The sequence below is a fragment of the Balearica regulorum genome, chromosome 2 (assembly GCF_011004875.1).
Source record: "Balearica regulorum gibbericeps isolate bBalReg1 chromosome 2, bBalReg1.pri, whole genome shotgun sequence".
Taxonomy (NCBI): Eukaryota; Metazoa; Chordata; class Aves; order Gruiformes; family Gruidae; genus Balearica; species Balearica regulorum.
Window position 1 is genome coordinate 52,503,241 of NC_046185.1, and position 15,327 is coordinate 52,518,567.

Genomic DNA, 15,327 nt, shown 5'->3' on the forward strand with positions numbered 1-15,327 from the left:
CCTCTTTCTTTGCAATTCTCTGCCACAGTTCAGAAGAATGCCATCCCATTACACCAAAACCAGGGGAGAAAACAGTTGCTCTCGCCTCTCACATGAGGATAATTAATCTTCTGACACCTTGACAAAGCAGTTTGTTGATAGTCAAAGAAAGGATTTTTCTGATTTCCTCTCAAGACAGGAGATGGTCTTTATCCATCATCCCTTTTTCCTGATCTCTTCTTCCAGAGTCCCCACATCAGCAGAACTGTCTATCAGAGCAGACAGCAGGAGGGAAAGGTCTGACTGATTGATAGGGCACCAGTGCTCAACAGTGCTATTTAAGTGTAGGAACCTATTGTTAGAAACTTACTTTACAGCAGTTAAACAAATATAATGGCAACCAATTCAATCATTGTGCCACTAGAGTCAGCTCCAGCTAATAAGTAAAGTTAGCTAATTACACTGCTCTGATTTAAAATCCAGACAAATTGTAGAAACAGAGTCAGCACTACTGCGCACTGAAAGAGTAGAAATTTTAAAGGAAAAAGTTTTGTACATACTATGCTTTCTGAATTGAATTATTCCATTTTCACTCTCCCTTGTGAGCAGGATCATCCACTCAGGTCTCCTTTCTTTCTCTCCCAATCATCAGCCTGCTCAGTATTCCTAATTAATAGAAATAAAACCATTTTTCTTATAATACAATTCAAATTTTCTCCTCTTCCCCTACCTCCCCCAAGTTGTAACATATTTACTTGTGAAGATTGCGAGGAATTTCATTTTTTAAGGGGAAAACATTACAAAATGCCTTCTAAAAGGAAGATACTATCCACTACAAACCAACCCAAACTCCACCCTAGTAATACTATCTTTGAGGATACTGATTTGGTGTAACCCAGCATAGATGTCCTGATGTAAAGAAGAAGATTCTGCACGCTTCTCAAAACCAGGCATTTAACATGCAAAATGCTGTTTTCTTATATATAGATACATGTTTTTATTATATACACATTATATCTCTTTATATGTATCTTGCAGTTCCTCTCCACTCACCTCCCTCACCTCCTCTAAAAAAGGGAAGAAAAAGATCTGGGCATAATTATATGTCCAATTAATTCTTTTCTGCACTCACAGAGAGAGGGAAAATTGTATTAATCACTCCTTTTAATGCTCTAATTCTTTGATAGCTGCTGGTCATGAAAGAAACCAGTCCAGGAGAGGAGCAGGGCATGGCACTCTGGGGACTGCTCCCAGCCAGGGCAAGCTTGACTCCATTTTTGGTGACCTATTTCAAATATAAATCAGGCCACAATCTGTACAGACTTCTGTCTCACCAATGTAACGGCTGAAGCAAGAGCGTACAAGAGTCTGTGTGTTCTCTTACTGAGGTTTCCAAGTAAAGCAGCTTCATCCAAGTCACAGGAGCTCAATTAACCCCTCGGTTTAGCTACGCCACTCTGACCTTGACTGTTTTGTTCAGGCCTTACCATAAACTCCATAAAAATAACTGTCCATACTATCTGGCCCAGACCCGTTGTCTAAGCAGTCTTCTTTCATTCAGTTACAGCAGAAAATCGAGCAGTAGTTATGATGTATGAACCCAATTCAGTAAAATTAGCTGTTCAAGAAGTGAACACAGTGTCCTTTCCACAAATTGCATGAAATTTCAAGGAATACCAACCAGGCTGGAGCAGTCAGTAAGTTAAATATTGTTTCTGTCAGAGCAAGAGTAAAAAAACTGCATGTTCTTTCCGCAAAGAAGCCTGTAGGGCACAACCTGGGGAAAGATCTCCCTGTCTCTTTACTGGCATTTTATGCTTGCAGATGTTAAGGCAGCAATAGGAACAGCCACCTGCAGTTTCCTACTTTCCTCATGCAGTTTCCCAAGCTGGCCACGGGGACAGGCTGGGGAAACCAACAGGGGAACATGCCAACACCAGGGATGGGGCAGAGATGGGGAATGCTGGCAGGGGTGAATGGACTATCCGAGTGCAAAGACCTGCGGCTAAAAGCAGACAGGCTGCCAGCTGGGAGGCAAAAGGGGCATCAGTGGAAGAAGCGAGGGGGTCTCTGCTGCATGTTGCTAAAGAGGAATGGAGACTTTCTAAGCTGGGAGGGACTAGATCAGGTTGATGGGACACAGGACAGCAATGTGAGTCTGGAGGAAAGGTGAGCATGAATAAAGGGCTCTGGAACACAAGGATACGGGGAACAGAAGGAATATGGCGACCTCAGGGAGCAAAATTTGAGGTTATTTTCTAATCCCAATATCAAGCATCCCTAACGCGGATCTTAGTTTAAGGGACGTGAAAATAAATGCAAGACTGCTTCCTTCTTTCTTCCCCTCTCCCCCAGTACAGAATAGCAAAAAAGCTGCCTTCCTTCATACCCAAGCCACCTCATTTGCTGTCAGAAATAATAGCACTTCATTTCTAGATTGCAGTCCCACACTGTTGGCATGACATTTTCTTGAGACTGGAAATGCTGAGTCAAAACTACGGAGGGAAAAAAAAAAAAAAGTAGCCCAATAGCTGGTAAGCTGTAATCCTGCAAATACTCAGGCCAGCCAAAGGTGAGTTCCCTGGAGTAGAGGAGATCAAAGAGCTTTCTGTCCATAAAACTCTCTACTCCTCAGCTGAGCACTCTCTGCTGTCAAGTCAGTGGCAAGAATTTATCAAGTGTTTACTGCCACAATATAGAGTATTACTGGACCACAGGAACTGGACAAGTGCATTAAAGATCACTGGAGGACTGCAAAGAATTATTTTCAGTAAGCCTTCAACTATGCAAGAATCACTAGCACTGTTTATCTGACAGGTCTGTATTCCCCTTCCTATTTGCAAAGACCAAAAGCAAGCTAGAGGTCTGTCAGTCAGAGGTGAAGTTCAACAACAAATATGACAATTTCACTATCCCACTGCTGAATTTTGCATTACATGCCTGAAAGGAAAGGAATAGTTCCCCACCAGTAGTAGAATGGGAGAGCATTGGGACCTGCAACAGCTCCTGCGAAGATAAGATGTGCCTTTGAAACTGTTTCTTTTGTTAACACAGCACACAGCTTACCTACAGCCCAAACTATGCTGTATCTTCCCAGCATGTGCAGAGCAAAGATATGTGTAGGCAGCTTGAGAACCAGAAAGAGCCCACCCGCAGCTGCAGGCAGCTCCGCAGGCAGCGCATTCTGGACTGGATAGCAGTGGACCGGATAGCTCGCATGGAGCTTCTTGCTATCTTGGGTAGGTGTCTTTCAAAGTCTCACCTTTCTCTAAACAATCAAGCTTGGGTACCTTTGCACTGCACAAGAGACATTTTAAGAAATACGACATTTGTGCTTTTTCTGTTTGACAGTAGGATGGATCAGGACATTAAATTCCTTACAGTAAACTGCTACTTTAAGAGAAGGCAATATATTTGTTACTGATGGTTTCCCCTTGTATATATTAAACAGAAGATTGTTAGTATATGCACAATCATTTAGAGCAAATTCATGGAGCACAGAACTGTGGACTTTTTTTGCTGGCAATAATTGTCACAACAGTGAGTACAAAACATTTTCCTCTGTGCCAAGTACCTCTTGCGCACTTACTCATCAGCTAGCAGAGTTTGGGTGCAAGGTGTTCTTCATTAGAAATGAGGAATCTCTTTGGAAAGATGAGGCTCATTTGGCTTGTAAACAAATACTATGATACTTGATATGAGAATAATTTCAGGGCCATGCTAGGGCTGTATGTAGAATAGTTAATCTCTGAGACTGATAAAAAAATATTGCACAGTGAGTAGAATATTATTTGCTAATCTGATCCTTCTGCTAGAAAATAGGTAAGATGGCTAATGCCTGTGACCCCAGTCTACATTGGCTCAGCAGCAGTCAGACCTCCTCAGTACAAGCTCATCCAAGGTGCAGCACAATCATTTTTAATCAGCAGAAGCATTTAGGTATGGCATGAGGTGTGCCTATACCCTATGACAGAGCATTGAATGAATGATAGCTGCTACCATCTGGAGATGGCTACAAGGCACAGCCCAGCAAAACAGCAGTAACGTACTGTGGCAGTGCCCCACTACCACTTAGAGCGGCCAAAGTCATGAGGTCCAGCAGAATGCCACCTCAACAGCTGTACAACTGTCCACAGAGACAGCATGGTCAGGCCCAGCCAGAGTATCTCCATACAACACAGTGAGGTATATTCTTCATATATTAATTCTAGTGAAGAAAAAACCTTATAGACAGAAAATTTGTTTCCCTCTTTACTAGTGATCTCCACTAGTACTTTCTGGCTTGCTTAAGGTTCTAAGTAAGTCATCATTTACAGCACCATGACAAGTTTTAACCAGATGAAGTGCTTCTTCCCCTCCTTATGTCTGAGTTATAGCTCCACCAGGAGCTATAGGTGGCCCTTAATGCAGCGGTACATCAGTCTCTGGAAGAGCATTAAAGAGAAAGCTGGCTCCAGCAGAGAAGCTCCAGCCCAAAGTTGCATGACTACTTACAGTACTGAAAAAGAGTATTTTGATCGATATCTTCTCTATGATGACCCTCTGACAGGGGTTTCACCAGTCAGTGGTTTATAGGACACTATAAATTGTTTCCCTTCTTAGTGCAAAGGAAGTAACTTTCCATCACTACACTGATGAACAAGAAGCAGTCATGAACATTATCCAAGCAAAGAATTTTACAAAGTGTATGACTGCAGTTCTGATGCACAGAAGTACGTCATGTCTCCAAGCGCTAAACATGCAAATACTTGTTAGTTTGCATTTTTGGAAACAGCATGTATTTCTGTCCTGGAGGTGAGTGACAGCACTGAAAAAGTTTCATGACAGGTTGTGCAACTTTTTTTTCTTTGCCAACTCATTACATGCCTGAAGTTTTGACTTTCCACAAAAAAGTCGGGAAACTAGAAGTTACGAAACGACAAACAACTAACACTTGCTTCAGACAGAGCAGAAAACCACAAAGAAAGAAAACACAAGGCATAAGATAGACAGATAAAAACCCAGGACATGTAACAGTTTTATTCAATATTTATTTAACAGCACTAGGTAGTGAGGAACAAACTGGAGGGTAGCACTCTGTACCGCAGTTCCTTTGACTTGTTGGCTACAGACACAGCTGCACCTTCTGGCAATGCAGAACTTGGCACCTGCAAAAGGAACCCCACTCTTCTTGGTGGTGCACAGCTAGGGTGGATTAAATGAAATTTGCCTTTTTGGAACTCAAAGCAATAAGCAATTCTCATTCACAACAGAAACCTCTGTTCAAACGTTCAGCTTCAATGGAAAAAACCCTCAAAACAATGCTTTTTAGACTACAATAACATAAGACTTTCAACCATGATCAGTAATAAAGTATAATGGTATTTAGAGATAACATTGCCTTGTTAAATCACCCATTTAATTCATCTCCCCACAAAAAAAAAAGCAAAAACCCAACCAAAAAAACCCCACTAATAAAATTACTGATGATGAAAACATGATTCCTCTCAATTACAAGAACCTCTCTCATCTATCCTCTGAAAGAGAAACAGAAAAACAATACAAAATGTTTCTTAAAGTTCTCTACAAACTACTGATTTATTAGTATAAATTATTTGAATAAAGAAAAGGGTCCATCATATCCAAAGCTCCCATAAGAACTTTTCTGCTACTCTTAGTCATACATAATTTTAATAATTCAGGTAGATTTTTTTCAGTGAGGTCTACAGTTCCATAAAGCTCTGTGAAATGTTACTGCAAAGGTAATGGAAGAATGGGGTAGCATCACTAACGTACTTCATGAACCTACATCAGATCTTTTGTAATCAGTTCTTACATTCATATATTAACAATGTGAGTCAGATAATAAAGAGGTGAAGATATAAGTGAAATAGGTTTGAACACTTATATAGCAATTATAACTTTATTAAAATTCCATCAAATTTTATTGCAGTTACACTTGTTTTGAAATTTCCTGACTGACAGATCTTCCAGCAACACGCACTATTCAAACCCAGCATTTTTCTGGCCTTACAAATGTGCCCAGAGCTCTGTGACTATCAGGATTTAGATGCTCTTCTCTAGCTGCACCAGAATGTCAGATCTCTAGACCTGAGATTTTCAGTGCAAGCCGTGTCACCAGCAAGAGCCACAGCCAAGTCTGTTTCTACCATTGTCAGAGATGAGACTGGTTTAAAAGAGCAAAGACTGGGAACAGTTCATCCCAAAGTACTATTAAGTTCAGATTCAGGCCAGTCACTTAGAAACTTGGCATCAACAACTGTTTGATGTACAATAAGAACATAAATTCTAAGAGCTGGATTTAGAAAAAAAAAAAAAAGGGTTCTGTGTATTTTTGTCTTATTACTTCAGCCCAAGTCACTTAAATTCAACATCTGAAATTTAAAGAGGTGTCTGAATGATTTGTGTGTGTTCAGTGCATGCTGTTCTCATCATGAACATTTAAAACATTTCTTATCTTCAAAAAGTACGTTTTGTTCTCTGCCACTCAAGCATGTACACCAAACACTAAGTTACAAAGAAAAGCAGATATGTTGAAATGAATTATGGTTGTTTTTCATGGAGATGAAGAACAGCAGAAAAAACCAACTGTGTTTTTTCTTTCGCTTTCTCCATCTGTATCTTTACACATACCCAAGGTAAAAACACATAGTTTATTCCTAGCCTTCTAACAAGTCAGATAGTATTTTTGGGTTTTGAAGGTATGTTTTCAATAATCCATTGAGTTCCAGTAGTACACAAATCTAAAGCTGAAACTGTTCTTCACACAATTACCCATTACTCAGTGTCTGCCCAATTAACATCCCTTTCTAAAGAGATCACAGATTAGTCACTAACAGTGGTGGCTCCACTTGAACACTATGGGAATTGAGGCAACCCTTTATAGGGCAACATTTACCGCAGTGCGTGCACTAAACATATAATCTAGTGTTCTGCAAGGTTGGTAACTATTTTTATTGTTGTTCTTTTACGTGAGGCATCTCACGCAAATCTCAGAGTACTTCTTTTGAAAATAACTGCAGCTGGATGGGAGAAAGCAGGCGAAATTAAGTACAGAACACTTGATAATACTAATTTTGGAAAGGACAGTTAGAAGTGATGGTTTTACAGAAAAGTGCTTTTTCATTTAGAAAGAATTTGTTGTTTATATGAAGCCCATTTCAGAGCAAAGATGAGCACAGAGGTATTATAGTATTTGCTTTTTTCATTCAACATCCAGCATGTTTACTCTAGAGATATTTGAAGACCAATTCTATAATGTTTAGCAATGGAAGTAGAAAATATGAAGTAATTTTTCCCAATCATCTGTATGCAGCCTGATACATTGTTCACAGGTTTACGCAAAATGGTTTTCAGAAAAAGAAATGGAAACTGCAGACTTGAAAGCCTACATACTTTATTCTTCACTTGCATTGTTTGCATCATGGTTTGAAACTAAAAATCTATAAGCACATAACAATAAGAGAGAAAGTCGCAAAGTTATAATCACAAATATCAAGAAGCAGATAAATAATGCAAGAAGATGACTGACAGCTGCGCTATTACATTGTGAAAGTTTAAATAAAATTATTACAAGTTCTCTGGAATAGGTACATTTCACCTCAATGGTTTCACATAGGTTTACATTTAAATGGATATAAACTGATTTTTTTTTTTTTAAATGAATTACAGAAGTAGCTATCAAAATTACTTTTGAAACTCCATGCTTTTTTCTAACCTTCATAGCCTCATTTTTGTGGACAAGTTAGCTAACATTGGACTCTGAAAATGAAGAGGGCAAACAAGTTTTAACACTAGCATTTAAAGAAGATGAAACAATTTTATTTAGTGCAGAGCCATAACTGTTTGAAGTATTCAAAGACAGTCAAGTCAATGAAATTTAAGCCAGTCTTAAAAGCAGCAAACTTGCAATATCATTCTAAATTAAAACAAGCTATCCTTCTTGGCAAGGAATGTCTCAATTTTCTACTCCAGTCAATTTACAAACAACTGTATTTTGAAGGATTGTATCTGCCCCTGATCTACCTTGCTGATTTGTGATCTTGCCCGGTGATTCACATCGCAATACACGGAGAAAAAGACCATTTGGACAACGCAGAAACTAAAGGGACAGTTTCCATTTTGTAGTCAATCCAGCCCAACGAGAGGGAAACTTAGCAGGTTATGAGGGATTTTTCTTGTTCTTCATGTACCGTCACATAGCAAAATAAAACACCACCACAGAAATACGATTATATCAGAGTCACTTGCTGAATATCATACAGAATTTACTTGCGCATAGATTTTCCCGTGAATGAAATGTAAATATCCTAAAGAGCCTGACAACATAGACAAAGTGTCTAAGGACAGATAAATCTCACATGTACTTGTTTCAAGAACATGGCCACACATAGGCAGAGCGTGATGAAAACCTCTACAGGGAGTAAGGCTCTCACTCTCCCAACTAAAGAACAGGCAAGTAAACTAATACAGTGTAAGAAAAAGTGGGGTTACAGATACCTAATCTGAAGAGCAATTTAAAGAACTGACTTCAGGTCTTTTGCTCCTCTACTACAGCAAATGCTATATTGCCATGAATTCACACTAGAGTGAAAAGATGTCATCTTCAAAATCAACTTCATGTTTAAATGCTGTTCTTCCTGCTCTGTCATTTCTGGTGATAAATAGTAGGAAATCAATGAGGAAACATCATTTGAAGTGAGTCATTCATCATGTACCGAAAAGGGTAAGTACCCCATAAATTGCAGTGATCCGTTTCCTATTAGAATCACACAACAGAAGGCAACAGCATTTCCATTAGCAATTTTTATGACCTCCGTAGGTAGAGGATAAGGTTAGGAAATGGCTTATTTTTGTCAGCTATAAAGCTGTTGCCGGGTGGGGAAGGAAGAAAATTTTCGGGGGTGAGGGGGAGAAATAACAAATAACAACTCAATCAAATACATGTCTTCATACTTAAGACATTTGTGGATTGGCAGTTCTAAGTAATGTTGAATATTTTAGTAAATTTTACAAGCAATGGAACCTTATTATACTGCGATGTGGGTGGAGGCACAAAACTTTGCTATTATTGCCTGTGGTTGCTTCCTAATAAACAGCACTTTTCTACAATCTAGGAAATAGAGGAACGCTCAAAAAACATAAAGGAGAATCCAAATCCTGTGTTATATAAAACATGAAATAAAAATTCAAGCTTTACAATGAAAAAGCAAATTTTATGAAGTCAAACACTGCATTTTCCCTCAGCCCTGTTTTACTTCCCCATCCCATCTGGTGCAACACTCTGCCTTCTCCACCAAAAACAGACAGGACAAATGCACTAGGTAGAACAAAGATAAATAAAATCATAATTTTTGATGTGCCCCTTCACAACTTGCCAACATCATATGTAAGTATATGACTAAATACCAGTCCTGAAAGAAGAATGAAGCTTTATGCATGAATAGGCTACTCCTAGGGTCCTGGGAGTGGGGTTGGGTGAAGGCAGGAGAAAAGAAAGGCAGAAATGGTTTTATTTTCAAATACTCCCTCAATTAACTTTACTATATATAACACAGAAGTGCTTCTCAGATTCAGTTTGAGGTACCAGCAAGAGATTGCATTTTTAACATAATCTTAACCTAAACCCACAAGATTTTAAAGTCCATACACCAAAACATCATCTAGTTTTGTGCAACAAATTGTATGAAAGCACCTTGTATGTGTCTCGAAATTAAAGAAAACAGGCAAACAAATACCCAGTGAGAGTAATTAAGTTTAAGGAAAACTAAGTTAAATCAAATGAAATGATCGTGCATCTCCTGTGACCCAAGGTCTAGCGTGCAAACCACTGGGAAAATCCTCTAACCTGTGTTATACATTAGGACAGTCTAAAGAAACGTTGAGCCACTTCTGTTCCCGCTTCCTCCCATTCCGGACACCCACCATGATTTAACACCAAATACTTCAACAGAATTCACCACAGGTCAAAAACTGTAGAGCAGTATTTATTTATACAAGCCTTTGAGCTTAGTTCTTTCTGAGTTTCCACCTTACAAGGTGACACTGCAAGTCCCTTGACTTGTTGGAGCCAAAGTCCCATGGAAATCCAGATTCAAAATCCTATAGTCACTCCATCACAGCTGGACTGGAGCCGCAGGTGCATCCACCAGCCAGGACTCTGGTTCACTGACTGTGCTAGTGGTAGTAAAAATATGACAGCCTAGATACCTAGATATGAATTTTTCCCTTGGTGATACCTGGTATCACCTTACCTGCCACCCAAGATGAGCCCATCCCACACTAATTATTAAGCTACTTGCTGTTGCCATCAGTCAGGATTAAATGAATGTTATTACAGTCATGAAAGTGAAGGGCTAGTTAGCCTTCATAAGCAAGATTGGTTTCACCTACAAGAAAGCTCACTAGTTACTTTTTTTTTTTTAACATTTCAGACCAGCTTTCACACACACTTCTTCTCCTCAATGAACAGTTAAAAATTGTCATTTTCTGAATTAGTAGAGTGTATAATTTTAATAATTTAGGGCCTTTGTTGTTTCCCAGAGAACAGATTTACTCTCCTAATGCTGCTGTCAGGACCTTCTTCACTAAGCTTTGTAAAGTCAGAGCTCCGAATGCTATTTCAGCGTAACGACGTTTCTAAAACCTTGTGTTATGCTGCAATTCCTAGCCTTAATCCCTGATCCTATTTTCTGGCAACCAGGGACTCATTCCCAGCCATCCTGCTTCACCAGGCTCCTTTCCCAGTGTTCCTGTGTTCTGGTGCGAGTTTGAGTCCAGCCTCTGCCCAGACTACAAGCTGGCACTTCCCACGTTCCACATCGCAGTCTGGCATCCACACCCCTGCCTTGCCTTCAAAATTAATGCATTTGTACTTCTTTGGTCTCTGACCTTGGGTTTTCCCGACCCTGACCATGACCTGCTTCTATCCCAGCAGCAGCCTGACCCAACCACTAAGCCAAACCCACCGATATCCTAGCCACAGCAGTGATCACAGAGTACTTGTGGGGATATTTAAACCCCAGATGGGGGAAAAAAGGGGAGTTGGTTGATGGCCTATTTTCACAAAGACAAGCAGAAGTGAAGCAGCACTGCCAGTATTCCTGCAGATCAGTGAGAGCACTGTGGTGCTCACTTCTCCCATATCCATTTTGCAAATGAAAGTGCCAAAGGTCTTTGGAGTTCCTTCCCTCACGTCACGGTGCTCCATGCAGACCACCAGCAATGAGGCTAGACACCATCAGTCAATAGCTTTAAGAGATTTACTGACAACAGAAGAACAACAAGGTTAAAACAACCCTTTCGATTCAGTTTTAGGCATCACAATGGGCGAACTGCTGTGGAAACATATTATTCTGATCTAGCCCTCATGCCTCCTCTCCCAACTGGTTTCACCACCTCCAGCCAGTCCCTTTCACTAGCCAGTCCCAGTCATCCCATAAGATCCTCATCCCAGTCCTAATTTTATCCCAGCCCAGCAGCTCTCTCTCATCATCCAAAGGCTCCTTACAAACCATATCCCATGTTTGTATCTGAATTTGTCAGAAGCACTTGGTTTCATCACCTTTTTTGCCCTCACATCAGCAGTTTTCAGGCTCCTTGCCAACATATTCTCAGTGCCATTGCCCAGCTTTGCCCTTCAATGGCCCCATCACTTCCATTTCTTATTCTGATTCCCATACCCTTCCTCCTCATCAAACCAATCTTGATTTCTTCTAGCATGTGCTTCGCCTTTAGTTTCCAAGCCCTCAGATTCTTGTATGCCCAGTCCAATCTCCCTCTCATTTTTTTCTACATTCTTCACTCCAAGCTCCCCTATCTTTCTCAGCCTCCTTGTTTACTCCATTTCCTCACCATCTAAGCCAAGTAGCTTCCACCTGCACATTGCCTAAATCCAACTAGTAAAGTCACAGTCACACACACACACAAAACCAACCCTAAAACTCTCCTCAGTTTCAGTGCCTGACCTTCAGATGGGTTGTAAGGACCAGGGGTACAACTAAATGTTGTACAGCTGCAGGCTGGAAGGGAGTCATAGGCAGAATTTTAGCAGTGTAGCACTAGCAAATTTCTGAGCATGAATAAACTAGAAGTTTTGGCTTTTAACTCAGACAGCTTTGGATGAATTCTGAAAGGACAGCAAAGATTCAAACTCAAGATTAAATCTACTCCTGCCAAGCACAAAGTAATTAGAGCGCAAGGATGTTAAAAAAAAAAAAGGCAAGAAAAATGTTTTTCTAGTATTTTCCTTTCTGCAAACAAAGCAATTGCTCCATCTGTGTGCCTGATGCCAAAAACTGCCGACTACTTTGATTGAAATAAGGGGACAGAGTAGTTTGCAACAGCTGTTCAGCCAGCCCAAGCTTCACACAAATGACTGAAGTCTGATAAAGCACTGGAACACTAAATTGTGTAACAGAAACTACTTGCTAATCTCAGCAGATTACATTACCAGTTTCATCCATAGTTTTTTAAAGTTAAAAAAAAAAATCTTTGTCCAAAAGTATTTGCTGTTTCCTCCCATTTGTTTCTAAAAGTTACTCTTCATTGCCAGTTTTAGCCTCAGTAAGACTTTTAACCTTCATCTTGCCACCAGTCCCCCCAGCTGCCAAGAGGACTCAAACAAGAACTTTTAAGCTTACACTCAACCATTGAACTGGTACAACTGGCTTTAGACCAACTCCTTTAACTTATTGTAAAGTTCATAAGAATTTGCTATTACCAAACACGATGTCATTTACTGTGTTATTTCCAGTCTCTTTTGAGATAAAGATTCTCATCATAAAGCAAAAATCATCTTTTTAGTAATAAATCAACAGTTTTGACAGCTTATAAAACTAAGTTCTACCTACCATACCTGCACAGGAAGGCTACAGATTCAGGCAGATTCAAACTAACCAGCTCTACACTGCTGAAACTGTCCTTTATAAAAGAAAATAAAAAGATGGTCTCCACACTTAGTCTCAGCAACGAGGAAAATAAAGTCACAAGAGCAAACATTTCAGATGAAAAAGATTAGGTCATCTAATGCCTCTTGTCTTCTCAGGCTGTTAAGGAAGATACTTCTTAGTGCTGTATCCACTCCAGCTGTGACTCAGCTTCCTGATGTGTGGGTGACCTTCACTCCCTCTCTCAAATACTAGTTAGTATTTTACTACTCCAGAAATCACCCAGTGCAGTAATTGCAAACTATGCTTTCCAAAGAGCCAAATAATGGCTTTCTCTTCTCCACTTCCAATTTTTAATCTTTGTAAGTGGTGGCTAAAACACTGAAGTGCAGACTTCCAAAATCCCACCCTGTCCAGCACACACACTCACACAGATATAAGATCTCTGTACCATGGAGGAATTGGTTCAGAATCAATTCAAAGTTCATGGACATGCAATTTTGAACACCTGAGCTGAAGGAGAAAAGCTACAACCCATGACCACACTTCCTACAGCTGCAATTTCCTCCAAACACATTATGCCTGAATAAAATCCAAAACATACATTCACATATTGTCAGCCAAAGGTGAGTAAAGAGTGTGAATTTGAACAGCCTAGGACTCAAGCAGTCCTTATTCAAATTTGATAAAAACAAGTTTATTTGTCAAAAATACACTACTGTCAATATTCAGGTGTATGGTCTGGAAGTACAAAGCTACTAACTTTTGCTCCGCTGAAGTTCAAACTACAGGTTAGGAGGAAAAGAAAGTTATCCCAAAAGCACAAAAAAGTGTTTTAAGAAGTTGATTTGGTTTCTCTTTTAAAGATGGTAATAATATTGCTAATCTGGTAGCACCTCACAGAAAAATAAAGCTAGTGAACCAGATGTTCCTGTTTTTCATGGAAAGATGAAGAAAAACTCTGCAAGACCAAACTCAAACTGGCATGGCACAGAAGTCAGATGGTTGCATTGACTGCATCACCACTCAGAAAGCAGGGAAGATAAGTCAATAAACTGACCCTTTAAGATCTGTCTAGTTCAGTAATTGTCATCAGTATCCAGTTGGCATTAAAAAAAAGTAGTCATGATCATGACCTTTGCATTTCTACAAACATTAGCCATTGTGATGAGGAAGACCTCTTTGGCCTCATAATTCACATGCTGTTAACAACCAGCAAGAACACAGCATGTGTGTCAGTTACTAAATAATGTAAGAAAAATTGGATGTCACACTCATATCCCACTGTTCCTGTGCACAGCCATGCACATTGAAGCTAACCTGTATTATGCTTAAAACTTTAGAAAGATTAAAATAAATCTATTTTTAATATTCATGGTCCTCTTTTTGGACTACATTATTCCTATTTTGGGGCAAGATGAAAGACTGTTTGGTTTATTTGTTGTATTTGTATGTATTTTGTACTACTTCTTTTTGCCCAGTTTGAGGGAAATGTGGCTCATGTTACCAGGTATTCTGTCAATTATCTTTTTAATCCACAATTTCATACAAATGAGACAGAAGTACAGAGGTACGAAAGACATTTCATCCTCTCAATATTCATGAAGAAACCTAGCCAGTTAGGCAGGACATTTGACTGTGTCTCAGCTATGGATAAAGACAATACAAAAAGAAACCATTAGAGGGACTGATCCTAACCACAACCTAAAATAGAAAATGGTTTAAATTAGAGTTTATCAACCAAGAAATCCAACTCTTTAGGAAACTAGGCTTCTTTATTTCTGGCACTCCTGGAATTGCTTGTAATAGTTTTATTACCTATAAACCCAACATGGGGCAGAAAAGGAAACTGTACGCTGCTTTCACCTGGTTCACTGCCTGCAGAAAACACACCGCAAGCAAAGAACAGACCAGGAACGCTTTCTGCAGCCCACCTTGCCCAACCCATTGACCCACACAATCAAAGAAGAACGATGAGGTGGTCAGAACAACCTGAAAACTGACATGGCATGTCAGACCACAAGCCTCCTTCCCTAAGTCAGCCAGTAGCCAACAACAGATACTCAGAGAAGAATACAAACCCCGTGACATTCCTGTAGTAGTAATTATCCATAATATTCTCCCAACCTCCACTGATCCGCAGCTCAAGGCTCATTTAACAGCAACCATAAATTTATCCAGCTGCTTTAGAAACCACCTAAGCTTTCAACATGCCTGCATCCTGAGAAAGGAGTGCCACAACGCACCTCACGCTTGCAGTTATCACCTTTTGTTTGCATTCAGCATGGCCCGGGCTAATTTCATTTGATGCTCATCAGTTTTTTTTCCACAGAAGACATGAACAGCTATCACCTTCTACCCTATGGCATTTTATGGACCTCAGCTGTCTTACTCCCAGGTTGAAATCTAGTCAACATATTTGTTCCTTTAGTTGTTCTACGTCTTTGACACACTTATTGCT

At 39.8% G+C, this 15,327-nt stretch overlaps 1 protein-coding gene across 12 annotated transcripts in view; it reads right to left on the reverse strand.

Annotated features, from left to right (window-relative positions):
• GREB1L (GREB1 like retinoic acid receptor coactivator) overlaps positions 1-15,327 on the reverse strand; it is a 142,573-nt gene that overhangs the window by 96,173 nt on the left and 31,073 nt on the right. Inside the window, exon 2 of one of the 12 annotated variants that reach the window (XM_075744282.1) lies at positions 540-645. The exons of the other annotated variants lie outside the window; for them this stretch is intronic. The gene's annotated coding sequence lies outside the window, so the exon portion shown is untranslated. The remainder of the gene's footprint in view (positions 1-539; positions 646-15,327) is intronic. 12 annotated transcript variants of the gene reach the window in all.